We start from the raw sequence: 13,840 nt of genomic DNA, 5'->3' as shown, positions 1-13,840 counted from the left end.
CAATGAAATTGCAATCCAAATAATTGTTATAAAAATTTGGAACGCTAAAAACGTACATGATTTTTTATTATCATCGTTTTTATATCGTTTTGTTTATATTAATATTCTTAAAAACAGCAATATACAGAAATGTAAGTATGTAAATGAAATACGAAACGAACCATTCGTAAAATGCCGATATAAAAAACACCACCGCCAAAGTATGAAAAAATATTTCTGTATTTTATTATTGTAATTTTAAAAAATTACAATAATAAAGTAAAACACTTAAGCGGAACGATTTAATTTGTTTGTAACGCAAACCCATTTGTAAAAACTTATTTTCGGTTTTATTTATTTATATTCGTTTTGTTTATGTAAGGAGTGTAGAAAAATAAAATGTGTAAATCTATTTTTAAAAATAAATAAAATACAAAAAAAAAGACGATTCCCGGAAATTGTCGATTTAAAAATAAAAAAAGATTTTATGGTTTGTTTTGATTTTTACGCATGCGCGTCGTAAAACGGAAGTAGATGGACACTTTTAACGCCCAAACAAGATAGTTTGAGTTTTATATTATAATTAGGACTAGGACAACATCATATTCTTTTCATTGTTTTGACTGGCGAGTGTGTATCCGTTGATATCTTATATGCTGTAGTGAATAATACATAGCTTATCTGAGTGTAGCTGCCGGAGGTGGGGATGCTCTTCCAACAGTCAAGAAGAACAATAGCCGTGTGGTTATTTATACTAATAGAGTAACGTAATTATTATAAAAACCTTCCTCCTTTGTGAAGAGTTACTTCATTCCTTTATTTTTATGTTACTCTGGTTACAAGACCTGAGAAGAAGGTCGCGAAGAAGATTGTATTTTTTTTTCGCAACCTCACTTCAGGTTAGCTACTCGCAATTATATGATTTTTTTTTCAACAATGTTTCTATATAGAGTGGCGTAATTCTCGATTGATTAACTCTGTCTGTGTCGGATAGATACTCTAGAGTGAAAACAATGAAAAGAATATTCTATTGTCGTAGCCCTATTTGCAATAGATTATTTGGATTAATCGAACTACTGCTTCCATCTTGAGTGTTATTTGTACAACGTATTGACCGATACTTGGAATACAATTGCAAACAACTGATGTGGCTAGACCATGCAAACCCCGTGGATTAAATAAAGGATTTCCGTACAGATTCCCAAATTTGACAGAATTCACTGTGGCGTATATGATCCATTAAGTTCACGAGAAAGTTCCAACATGATCGCATGCGTCAACAACACCAAGCACAATCTCGATTCAACAACACGAAAAACGGGCACATTTTTCGCCAACGTGGAAAATAACTCTTTTATTCTTTGATGAAGGATCATTCCAACCAAAATGGATAAGAAATATTTCATTGACAAAAACATAAAGAATACAATATATGTACATTTTTACGTGTTCCCAAAACAGTTAGTCTGTAAGTTTCAAAGTTTAACATTCTAATTTCAAAGATGCTTAAAGTGGAAACAAGGTTCGATTTTTAACACTGCAGCGTAAACGCTCCTTAATATACACTGGAGAGTTCCCATATAACAGCGATTATTAACTACACCTTGCATAATCTTGATTCAACAATACTACAGACGGATGCATTTTTACGTGGGAAGAAAAAAATACAAACTTTTCATTCACTGATCAAGAATTATTCAATCCGAAATAAATCAGAAATATTTCAATTAAAAATAAAATAAAATCTTTGCATCCAATCTTCAGCCTCTGTCCCATCGACGAGATGTTGCATCCCTTGTCTGTTCTACAAGTATTTTAATGGTGAATGATCTGACGAACTTGTACTAGTAAATACCCTTGACGTAAATACCCTTGACAAACCCGACAAGCAGCTAAATCCCACCCCTACACAGTAGTGATGTCTAGGTGTAAGAAAGTTTTCTACTCCAATAGTTTCTTCCCCAGAACTGCTAGACTTTGGAACTCCGGGATTCTGCTTTCCCAACTGTACTGACATGCAGAAGTTCAAGTGTAATGTGAACACGCATCTTGCTGCCCATCTCCCTTCTCCTTATTCCTGAAATTTATGTCCCCGATAGTAGCTTCAAAGTGGCAGGGTGCCTTGTTTGGGTAAAAATTGAATTTAAAAAAATAAAAACACTTTTGCAAAACGTGTTGTTTATCAAAGTTTTAATAAATATATATATATATATACATATATATATATATACATATATATATATATATATAGAGAGAGAGAGAGAGAATAAGAGAGAGACGCCCAAAATAAAGTCCGCACGTGTCATTTTTTCAAAAACTGCAATTTTAAATGTAATTGATTATAACTGTTCAAACATCATGTCTCATTTGATTCGCCTTTTATTCCTCAATAATTTTGCCTGTACATATTTGAATGTATATACATGAATATATATAGATGTATATACACATATATAAATATATACACACATATCTATAATATAAAGCTGAACGTGTGTGTGTGTGTGTGTGTGTCTGGTAACGAATAGGCTCCTATATGGTTGACTATTTTAAAAAACTGATTGCATATAGTGATAGAAGATGTATTGAGGATCAGGAATGAGTATGTTTGATTTGGCAGAACGGTGGTTCATAAAAATTGTGAGATCTGCATTCGCGCCTGGCCCCCAAAGTATGGAAATAAAAAAATGAAAAAAAAAACGTTTACAAGGGTGTTTGATATAGTGTACATAAGAATACTTTGATAAGTATGTTTAAAATAGGGATGGTATAATAAAATTGTGGGATCTGCGTTCGCGCCTGTACCTCATGGAAATATGGCGCAAACTTTAAAAAAGAATTTTCATATCTATTTGCGTAAGTATACTTTGATAATTATTTTTCAGTTTGAAGAAATATAGTATAATAAAATTATTGGGTGTTCGTTCGCGCCTAACCTCCATAGAATGGAAATATGTCACAAAGTTTAACAAGGTTTTTAAAAGGGGTGAGGGTCCACAATCTCACCTTAACTTTAATCTTAATTCACGTTAGCTTTTATTTATTTTTTTGAGTTGAATCATAGTTTGTCGAATAATTCACCTCATAAATTCACGTTCTTATTAAAAGTGAAAGCCAAAAACAAAAAAGTCGGAGCTTTAGACAATTCTCGACACAAATTTTGCATAACTCTGTTTTTTTTCTTCTCCAATTGCACGTGCAACTCTTTCGAAAATAGATAAATAGATAAATATATAAATAATAAAAATAAGAACGTTACTTGTTATCGTGTCAAAAGAAGGAAAAGATCCTGCTCACGTGATTACGTATCTTTTTAAAAACATTTACATTACCTTTTTGTTTATATTTATATATCTATTTAAGCTTTTTTGTCAGTGTACTAGAAGGAATTCAGTTGATTACAACCCTTTCTGTGTGTTCTTTACATTACAATAGTACAACCCTGAAGCCAACAGCGCAATACTACACCGTTCAATACTGTAAAACTGAAACGAAGCTGTTCTGCTTGAAAAAGGCACCATTTTCTTATTCATATTTATATCGATTCTTTGCTTTAAAAAACTAAAGTAATTACGTGTTTACTTTTTAATACACATTTTGCTGTTTCGAATTATTTTACTAAAGTAAGTAAAGCTTTACTATTTTTCAAAACTGTTTTTGTTTCTGTGTTTTTCGATATTTCGTCGATATTATTTAGTAAGAGTGTTTAACAGAAAAGCCAACAAACGACTACCCGAAAAAATAAATATACAATAAATAAATGTTACAATAGTCAATAAAAGTTCAGTTTATGTTTTTTTTGTTTTGAAATAGTTTTTAATGCTCTTTACTTGAAATAATTTCAGCGAACCGAAATTAAAACGAAATTTGAAGCGATAATGTGCTTAAATGAATTTTATATAAACTACACATGCCATAATCGAATATTCCTCAAGCACAAAATGACGGAAAACTTTAAAATATGTTTATAAATATTTCTTACGTTGACGGAACTCTCTTAAATTGTTAACATAGAATGCTCAGGTGCCCCTTCTTCAAATTTTAAACGGGACTCTCCATTTCAAAGTCGCTGCAATTTTGATTTTTTTAAACCGGTTCGTGAATTAAAAAAAAAAAATTTTTTACAAACTACTTAAAAATACAAACCAATGAACTTTTCTACCATATAAGTAACTTCATTGACTATGGTAACATTTATTTCTTGTATATTTATATTATTATATATATAACATTTTCTCTTTGTAAGGAAACACCATTTTGTCGGCCACTCTTGGCTACGAATGGAAACAAAGTTGATATAAAAAATATATTTTCGCGAAAATCTTTACTTTCATCATATTTTGCTTAGGGTAAAAATTTTGAGTATCAAAACCTATCTCTTTACAACCCCCTCCTTTTTAAAACCTATCATACTTTCATCAATTACAGTCCATTTTCTGTAGGCTGTTTTTGAACCCAGTCAACGACGGGTACTTCTGCTAGTATATAAATATATATATGATAATATATATATGCATGGATGTATTTTATATATGTATGCATATATATTTATATATACATATGTATATATATAGACATATACAAATATATGTATACATATACAAATATATATATATATATATGTATATACTTGTATACGTACGTTTATATACACACACACATATATACGACATGTATGCATATATATATATATATATATATAGAGAGAGAGAGAGAGAGAGAGAGAGAGAGAGAGGGGGGTAGGCACGTCTGATTGAAAACAACAAAGTTACTCTTTTTCCGATTTTTTTTTATCTCGTTTCAATTTTATTTCAGCTGACATATTGTGTATTATGGCGGCCAAAAAGTTGTTGTTCAGCCATATTCTTCTCAAGCGCTTTCTATCGATCCTCGTCAGGAGCGATTGTTGTTGTCGTTTTGTTTTCTTTTTCCTCTGAGATTTGGGGGTATTCATAGTTTTTCTTATTTTTATTTGTTTTTTTAAATGCATATATATATATACATATATATATATCAGAAAATATAGATAGATATAAAAAATATAGATAGATAGATATGAGAAAATATAGATAGATAGATATAAGAATATATATATATATATGACAATATATATATATATATATGACAATGTATATATATATATGACACAATATATATATATGACAATATATATATATATATATATATGACACAATATATATATATATAGAGAGAGAGAGATAGATAGATATAGGTATATATAAGAAAAAATATATATAGATATATATAAGAAAAGATAAGGAGATAAGAATTTAAGTTATATCAGAACTTTATTATACTAGCAGTTCCGCCAGGCTTTGCTCGGGCCCTGTGTTCTGTTCATAAAGTTATGTGCATATGTATATATTAAAAAGTGTGAATATGTAGTGTAATGCCTTTCTGTATAATAGTCTTCCTCAACTACCATAGAGAAAAGTCTGACAGACATTTTCATTTTTATAGATAGATAGATTGGATGGAATATATAGTAATGATTTTAAAATATACAAAAAAGACTCAGACTGAGAATCGAAACCAAAATGTTCAGTTCACGGTTTATTTTGCCTCTGCCGTCAATGACTGGGTTATGAAAACATGTTTACTGCAAGGCTAAAAATCAAAACATGAATCAATAGCTACTACGTTATGCATTCGTAATGCCGGCGTTCGATCTTCACCTGGCAAATTTCATTTTTTCAATTTTCACACTTTTGCGCTGATTTTTCCGGGCTAACCCCCAACTATAAAGTTTTGCATGGATTCAAATACCTTATATATGAAGTTTCATGTCTGTCGTCCCAAAACTCTAGGAGGAGTTTCGTAGGCAGAATTTGTTAAACAAAAATATATACGTATACATAAATATATATGGAAACAATTTTGTGTTTACTATAAACATTTTACGCAAATATTATTTAAGTATAAATCATGTAGAATATCTGCATGAATATAATTACACGTAATAGTTGACAAAAGATGATTATCCTATAAGAAAACCGAAGCAACTAATAGAGAATTAATTAAAATGAATGTTTAAAAGAATATGCAAATTAGCTAGATCTTTTGCAGATGAATGCATTTTCACAGCCCATATATAAGAAAATTGTATTTTCTTTTTAAATAAATAGAAAAGAGGGTTTTTAATATGAGTATTAAAACACACTAAAGAAAAACAAATTTATAGGAGTATAGAAGATATAGATAGATATAGAAGATAGATTATCATCTCAATAATGTTACGGACAGTCAAAAAGTGAAATAGAAATGAGGAGAGGGCGTCTTTAGGCCGTGGCATTTCATCAGAAGAAGAAATATCGGAATTATACAAAAGTACAGGTAAAATAAGCAACACCGATTTCATATAAATTTTAGTTTAGAAATTTAAAAGTTATGCCGCAGATGCAGTAAAAGAAGAGAGAAAGTGAAAAAATTAAAAACATTTTAAAGATAATTGGAGTATTTCATTGAAAGCAGACGAGTGTCGTACATTGTTATTACATATGTGTCTATAGGGGCAAAATATAAGACTGAAATTAAACAAAGAACAAGTGAAGCCTGGAAAAATCATGGATTATAATAGAAAGGAAAATCGTGGATTATAATGCGAGTATGAAAAGTTATATGGTTAAGCTTAAACATGAAAAAGTAAAGGACTAGTTGTTAAAACTGAAAAAGAAAAGGACAAGATGTTCTAATAAAAAATATAATAAATTTATAACTTAAAATATTGCAGCATTCAGAATATTTTTTAAATTCAATTATACAATCAATTATATAATCAATTCTTAATGCTGCAATATTTTAAGTTATAAATTTATTATATTTTTTACTAGAATATCTTATCCTTTTCTTTTCCATTGTTTACAACTAGCCCTTTACTTTTCCATGTTTAAGCTTAACTATATTACTTTTCATGCCCACATTTTTCTATTATAATATTAGAATATTGAGGTCTGTGATCGTTTCTGTTGAGCTAAAGTCTATTTACATTTTCCGTTTTCTATTTTTTAATAGTTCTTCTCCTCGTTCCTTAGAGATGGTAGCTTTGTTTAATTCTCGTTCATAAATCGTTTGATGTTTTCAACTTCTTTTGCATCCGTTTTGGTTAGTTCTGTGATTTCGCTTTCTTCGGTGTGCTCGGTTTCGGTGTTAATGTTTTAACTAGAACCTGTGGGGTTTAACTAAAAGGGTTTTTTTCTTGATTTGTTACACCATCTATTTTTTTTTATATACTGGGTTTCGATTAGTTCGAGTTCTGAGAACCAGTTTCTTGAAGATCTGTCTGGCTTGGTTTCCAACCCCTTTCTTATGGACTGCTTCTGTAGTAGCATTCCATGAATATTGAGTTTCTTTTGTAGTCCATGTCTTTCTACAACTTTTCGGTGTTCTCTTCTGTTTGTTGTTGCTTTCTTGTGCTGTGTGTGTGTGAGAGAGAGAGAGAGAGTGTGTGTGTGTGTGTGTGTGTGTGTGTGTGTGTGTGTGTGTGTGTGTGTGTGTGTGTGTGTTAAATTAATAACGTTACTTACCTGCTTTTCATTAGTGATTTTGTTCCTGAAATCAGAAGAGGGGCCAGTATTCGTAGAATGCCGATCGGGTTCTTCATGTTTGCCAACAAGAGAGCATCTACCGATCATGACACTCAGATTTCTCTCCTGAACCCCAGGGCTTGTATCATTGTTACGAGTCATAATTCATATTTAGGTGTATGAGGCAAAATACATATTATTATTGCTAACTAGTAGTTTTCACGCAGGCAATAATCAAAGAATTGTCTTTGAGAACTACCTGTTGTGTTCCTTGGAGTTTGAGTGACAAGTCTTCCCATATTAGCAGTACTCACCCCCTCTTTCGATAACCTTTGCAAATTAATTTGCATTGTCACAACAGCCGTTTACCATTAATTTTGTCGTCGACAGCGAACATTGGTCTTAACTGGAGTTTGAGTAGCAGTAAGCATCACAAAGGTTCCAGTCCTCTTCGCACTCATCCAGTGAATGTCTAGTTAGTGCTTTCTCTCCTCGCTCTTTCCATCCCATCCTCCTTAACCCTCCTCGATTATTTGGTGTGGAGCCAGTTTATGCCGACACTATAGTTTTTTTAGGAGAGGGGTAAGGTGTGAAATATATCGTTTCAGTTTTCAGGATTCAAAGATTATTATTACTACTATTATTATTATTATTATTATTATTATTATTATTATTATTATTATTATTATTATTATTATTATTATTGGCTCACATGGAGCTTTCACACAAGTCAACAAACGATCTGATTGGAAACGTGTGGTGTTCTCTGGAAGCTGAGTGACAACAAGTCTCCCCAGACGTCCAGCTCTCTCCACCTCCTTTGATAGCATTTGAAAATAGATTTGCGTCATCGCAACAGCCTCTTACCATTGATTTTTCGCTGGCAGTGGTCATTGGTCTATACTGGAATTTGAGTGGTATTAAGCCTCCCCAAGGTCCCAGTTCCCTTCGGGCTTGTCCAGCGGAGGTCTGGTCAGCACTCTCTCCTCGGTCTTTCCATCCTCCTTGACTCTTATTGGCTCTTTGGTATCATTTTCTATTGGGGAAAACAGTGATGAGACAATGGGAAGGGATGCGTGATGGGGGTGTAATTATTATTATTATTATTATTAGTAGTAGTAGTAGTAGTAGTAGTAGTAGTAGTAGTAGTATTGGCTCACAAGGAACTTTCACACAAGTCATCAAATATCTCATTGAATTGTTTATTATTATTATTATTATTTATATTATTTATATTATTTTCTCAGTAGGTATAGTCACACAACTTTGAGAACAATTTGTGGCATTCTCTGGAGTATGAGTGACAACAAGTCTCCCCAGATTTCCAGTACTCTCCACCTCTGTCGATAAACATGGCAGATGAATTTGCGTTATCGTAGCAGTCGCTTACCATTGATTTGTCGTTGGCGGCGACCATTAGTCATCACTGGAATTTGGGTGGCAACAAGCCTCCCAAACGGCCCAGTCCTCTTTGTACTCATCCAGCGGAAGTCTGATTAGTGGCTTTCTCTCCTCGATCTTTTTATCCTCCTTGGCCCTCCTCGCTTTGGTGTGGTGTTAGTTTTTGGTGACACACACACAAATAAAAATTCCAGTTTTCGTGATTCTATGTGATGCTCCTTTGTGTTTTACACCTGTAGGATTTTCTGCATGTCCAGTTTATGTCTGTAGTCAATGTGTATGAATCTCCGCTTTCAGAGGTTTTCCTTAATATTTAAGCAGTTTTCATTACTATTATCCGTTGTCTCTTATCAGTCATCCCTCTGATTTCGATCTCTCCCATTCTCTTTTAAAAATTTTTCGGTATTGTTTCTTAACGCTCCTACTATTAGTGGTCTTATCCTGACTTTATTATTATTATTATTATTATTATTATTATTATTATTATTATTATTATTATTATTATTATTGGTTCCTCGACAAAAGGAGGGTGGGTCTGTAAATTCGCCCTTGTCCGTTCGTCCGTTCGTCTGTTCACACCTTTTCTCAATAACTACACCTTGGAATTTTTGGAAATTTTGCACAAACATTAAACATGGTATGGGTAAGAAAAAATAATAGAACTGATTTTTCGGGAAAACTCCGGTTGCCCCCTCCCCCCTCTAGAGATGCCTTTCGGGTTAAAATGGCTAAAATTGACATTTTTTGTGCCTATTAAAAAATAAAAATGATGCATTGGATTTTTATAAAACTTTCTGAAAAGTTGAAACTAATTGATTTCTATATAATTTTGCTTGTTTATACTTCGCGATAACTCTTGTGTGTGCCCCAGGGGCTCTTTTAGGGCTAATAAAAACACTCCATTTTTGGGACTATTTTACCATATTTGTCCAAAATTTTCTATGTATCTCTATTTAGTAGTTTTGCATGGTGCTGAACTCAAATGTAAATGTGTTAAGACCTTGGGGACTTCGTGGGCTAAATGAGGGTGGGGGCAAAGAATGGATTTAGTTATTTCTTTTTTGCATGGTGCAGAACTCAAATTGGCATATGTTAAGGCCTAAAACTGCACCGTTTGTTCATTTTCATCATGATTTGATGTCCCCTGGGGACTTTTGGGGCTAAATGGGAGGAGGGGCAAATGTTGAACTTTGTCATTTTTGCTATGCCCCGTTCACTGTGCACTCACGGGCGACCATGCATGCTTCACTTATTTTTTTATTATTATTCAACTTTTTGTTGCTTCATTTCTTCATTTTTCTTAGGATTTTTTCCACATTATTTTTTTATATTTCGTCCTTTTCTTCTCCTATTTTATTCCATGTTCCCTTTTTCTACATTGCGTCTGCCCTCCCTATTCTCTTCCTATTCTTCGCGATCTTCCCGTCTACTCTGTTGCTTCATCTTTCCTTCCACATTGTTTTTTTACTTCTTTTTTACTTGCTTTCTCCTTCTTCTTCTTTTACTACCACTACTGCCACTACTACTTACTCTTATTTTACTTGACCTCCTCTTCTCTATATTTTTCTCTTTCTTTTACTTTATCGTCTTCTTCTTATCCTTTACTCCCTCTTCTTTTTCTTCTACTTCTACGTCTTCTTCTTTTTTTTTTCTCCCACGCCATCATCTCTCCCATTACAATCATAATTATTCTCACTCGTCTTATTGATCCGTTCTCTGTCATTTCATTCCATCTAAAAATAGTTTTCCAGCTTTTCAAAAATTCTCTTTGGAATAAATATTCTCCGTCAGTTTCTCCTTTCAATCTTTTGGATCAGTTTTGGCAGCAACAGAACCAGAAATGGCAGAGGAATCGTTCAATTTTAAGAAACGTCCTCGCCCCCTCTATGTGCGGCTTCGTCTGCCTGGTGAGTTCTAGTTTGAAATCATATTTCCATCATCAAACCGTTCAGTTCAGATAGACGCATCTTATTTCAGAGTCAGACACCCATCCCTATAAGAACTTCCGTCTCTTGGTAATCTCTATTAACTTGCTTCCACGGGGGTGGGGTAGAATTAGACACGACGCCAGTTTTAAATGTCCAGAAAATCCAGCCGCCTCCCGAAAGAGATTTAGACAAAATCAAAATTGCTTCATGCAGCACGAGAACAGATACTACACGTAGTGCAAAGTCAACATCTAAGAATTCTTTCATTAGTTTCGAATAGATTTATTTAACCCATTATCTCTCGGTGATCTCGTATGAGATGACTTTAAAATTACAGATTTCGTAATTATCTGTCTGTATATATGCATATCTAAACTTCAAGCTATATCTAGTAGGTATATTTCTCTGATATCAGCATGAGATTTTTAAAATCTTCGCTTTAATTTAATTGATATACAAGCCTAACTGTATCAACTTTTATTTTGTAGAACTTTTCATATAAAAAATACGAAAATACGTAATACTTATCCTCAATTAGAAGATAATATCATATATGTTGAATTAATAGACATAAAAACATTTGAATTAATTATTAAATAGTTATTAATAATTGTTTAGAAAACACGAATAAATGTAATATTGTGAGAATAACAGGCTATAAAAGTTGCTGGTCTCGTATGAGATCAACGGAAGGAAGTGACACCTAATACCTCGCTTATCTTTTATTTAAATTGTAATTCCGACTATTTCATTGTGTTCCTCGCGTTGTTTTACTACAAGTATCTAAGTTTACTAAGAAAAATTAAACTGGTTAAAATTATGATCGGCAACGTGTTAATCTAGTCTGTAATACTTAAGTTTTAAATTGCATTTTTATTGATCCATAACCCTCAAGTTTTAAATTACATTTTCGTTGGCCTGTAACACTTAAGTTTAAATTGAATTTTTATTAATCTGTAACGCTTAAGTTTTAATTGCATTTTCATGTGTCTGTAACACTTAAGTTTTAAATTGCATTTTTTTTTGTATGTAACACTTATGTTTAAAACTGCATTTTATTTTAAATTTTATTCTCATTTGTTTGTCATACTTATGTTTTAAATTGCATTTTCGTTTGTCTGTCATACTTATGTTTTAAATTGCATTTTCGTTTGTCTGTCATACTTATGTTTTAAATTGCATTTTCGTTTGTCTGTCATACTTATGTTTTAAATTGCATTTTCGTTTGTCTGTCATACTTATGTTTTAAATTGCATTTTCATTTGTCTGTCATACTTATGTTTTAAATTGCATTTTCGTTTGTCTGTCATACTTATGTTTTAAATTGCATTTTCGTTTGTCTGTCATACTTATGTTTTAAATTGCATTTTCGTTTGTCTGTCATACTTATGTTTTAAATTGCATTTTCGTTTGTCTGTCATACTTATGTTTTAAATTGCATTTTCGTTTGTCTGTCATACTTATGTTTTAAATTGCATTTTCGTTTGTCTGTCATACATATGTTTTAAATTGCATTTTCGTTAGTTCGTAAACTTCTAAAGCGTAACTTTCGGATAACAAATTTGATTTTCTATCATGCTTAAGTTTAAAGTAAGATTTTTACGCATCTGTCACGCTAGAATTTTTAATAGAGATTATATTGAACTAAGTCGTATATTTTAAATATTCTTAGCATGTGTGCGTCACATTTAAGATTGAAAAATTATTAAACTATTTCTGTCAAGTAAGATGTTAGTTTGTGACTTTTTAGTTTAAAATAATATATATGTTTATTTATCGCTTTACACGTTTAAATAACATATTCGTCGAGCTGTTATGCGTATGTTTGGAATAGACTTCGTGTTTGCCTGTCACGTTCTAATTTAAAATATTCTGCTAAACTATCAGATCGAACGGACGTATCTCAAGAAAACAATCTGGTCTTCTTTGTATTTTTTTTATTTTTTGCATCAAATTCTTTAAATTCTTTTTTTTTTTTTTCGTGTCTTTTGAAAATGCATGAAAATTTAATGTTGCAATGTGCTGGGGCAGAAAAGATCTTCGTTCGCTTTAAACACGAGATCTCAAATCGATAATCAATTCAGAATAATTCAAATACAAAACAGTTTCTTTAACAAGTCACTATGTATATAGAATTGAAGCCATTCGAGTATAACAGTTAATAAAATGGTGGATTGTAAGTTGAATGATGAAGAATATTATGATATGATTGAAAGTGGTCAATAGAATCACGGTTCGCATTACTGGATTCACGGTTCACATTACTGGAATCCTGGTTCACATACCGAAATTACGGTTCACATTACTAGAATAGGAGTTCGCATTACTGTAATCACGGTTCACATTACTGAAATTACGGTTCACATTGCTAGAATGGCGCTTCACATTGCTGGAATCACGGGTCACATTACCGAAATTACGGTTAACATTGCTAGAATGACGGTTCACATTACTGGAATCACGGCTCACATTACTAGAATGACGATTCACAGTAATGGAATCACGATTCACATTAATGGAATTACGGTTCACAGTACCAGAATGGTGGTTCAACTTACTGGAATCACGGTTGAAATTGCTGGAATCACGGTTCATATTACTGGACTGACGGTTCACGTTAGGAGAATGATAGTTTTTACTGGAATGACGGTTACTGTTTCTGGAATCACGGTTCACATTTACTGGAACGATGGTTCACATTACTAGAATGACGGTTTACATCAAGAAATGGTGGTTCACATTTACTGGAATCCTGATTCACATTACTGAAATCACTGTTCACATTACTAGAACGATAGTTCATATTATTGGAATGATTGTTCACATTATTGGAACAACGGTTCACATTACTGGAGTCACAGTTCACATTAGTTTAATGACGGTTCACATTACTAGAATGACGGTTCACATAACCGGAACGACGATCCGCATTACAGAAGTGGTGGTTAATGGATTGCTGGAACGATAGTCCACATGAACTGAATAACG

The sequence above is a fragment of the Euprymna scolopes genome, chromosome 22, assembly GCF_053919585.1.
Source record: "Euprymna scolopes isolate OS-2025 chromosome 22, ASM5391958v1, whole genome shotgun sequence".
Lineage (NCBI taxonomy): Eukaryota > Metazoa > Mollusca > Cephalopoda > Sepiida > Sepiolidae > Euprymna > Euprymna scolopes.
This window is presented reverse-complemented; position numbering follows the sequence as displayed.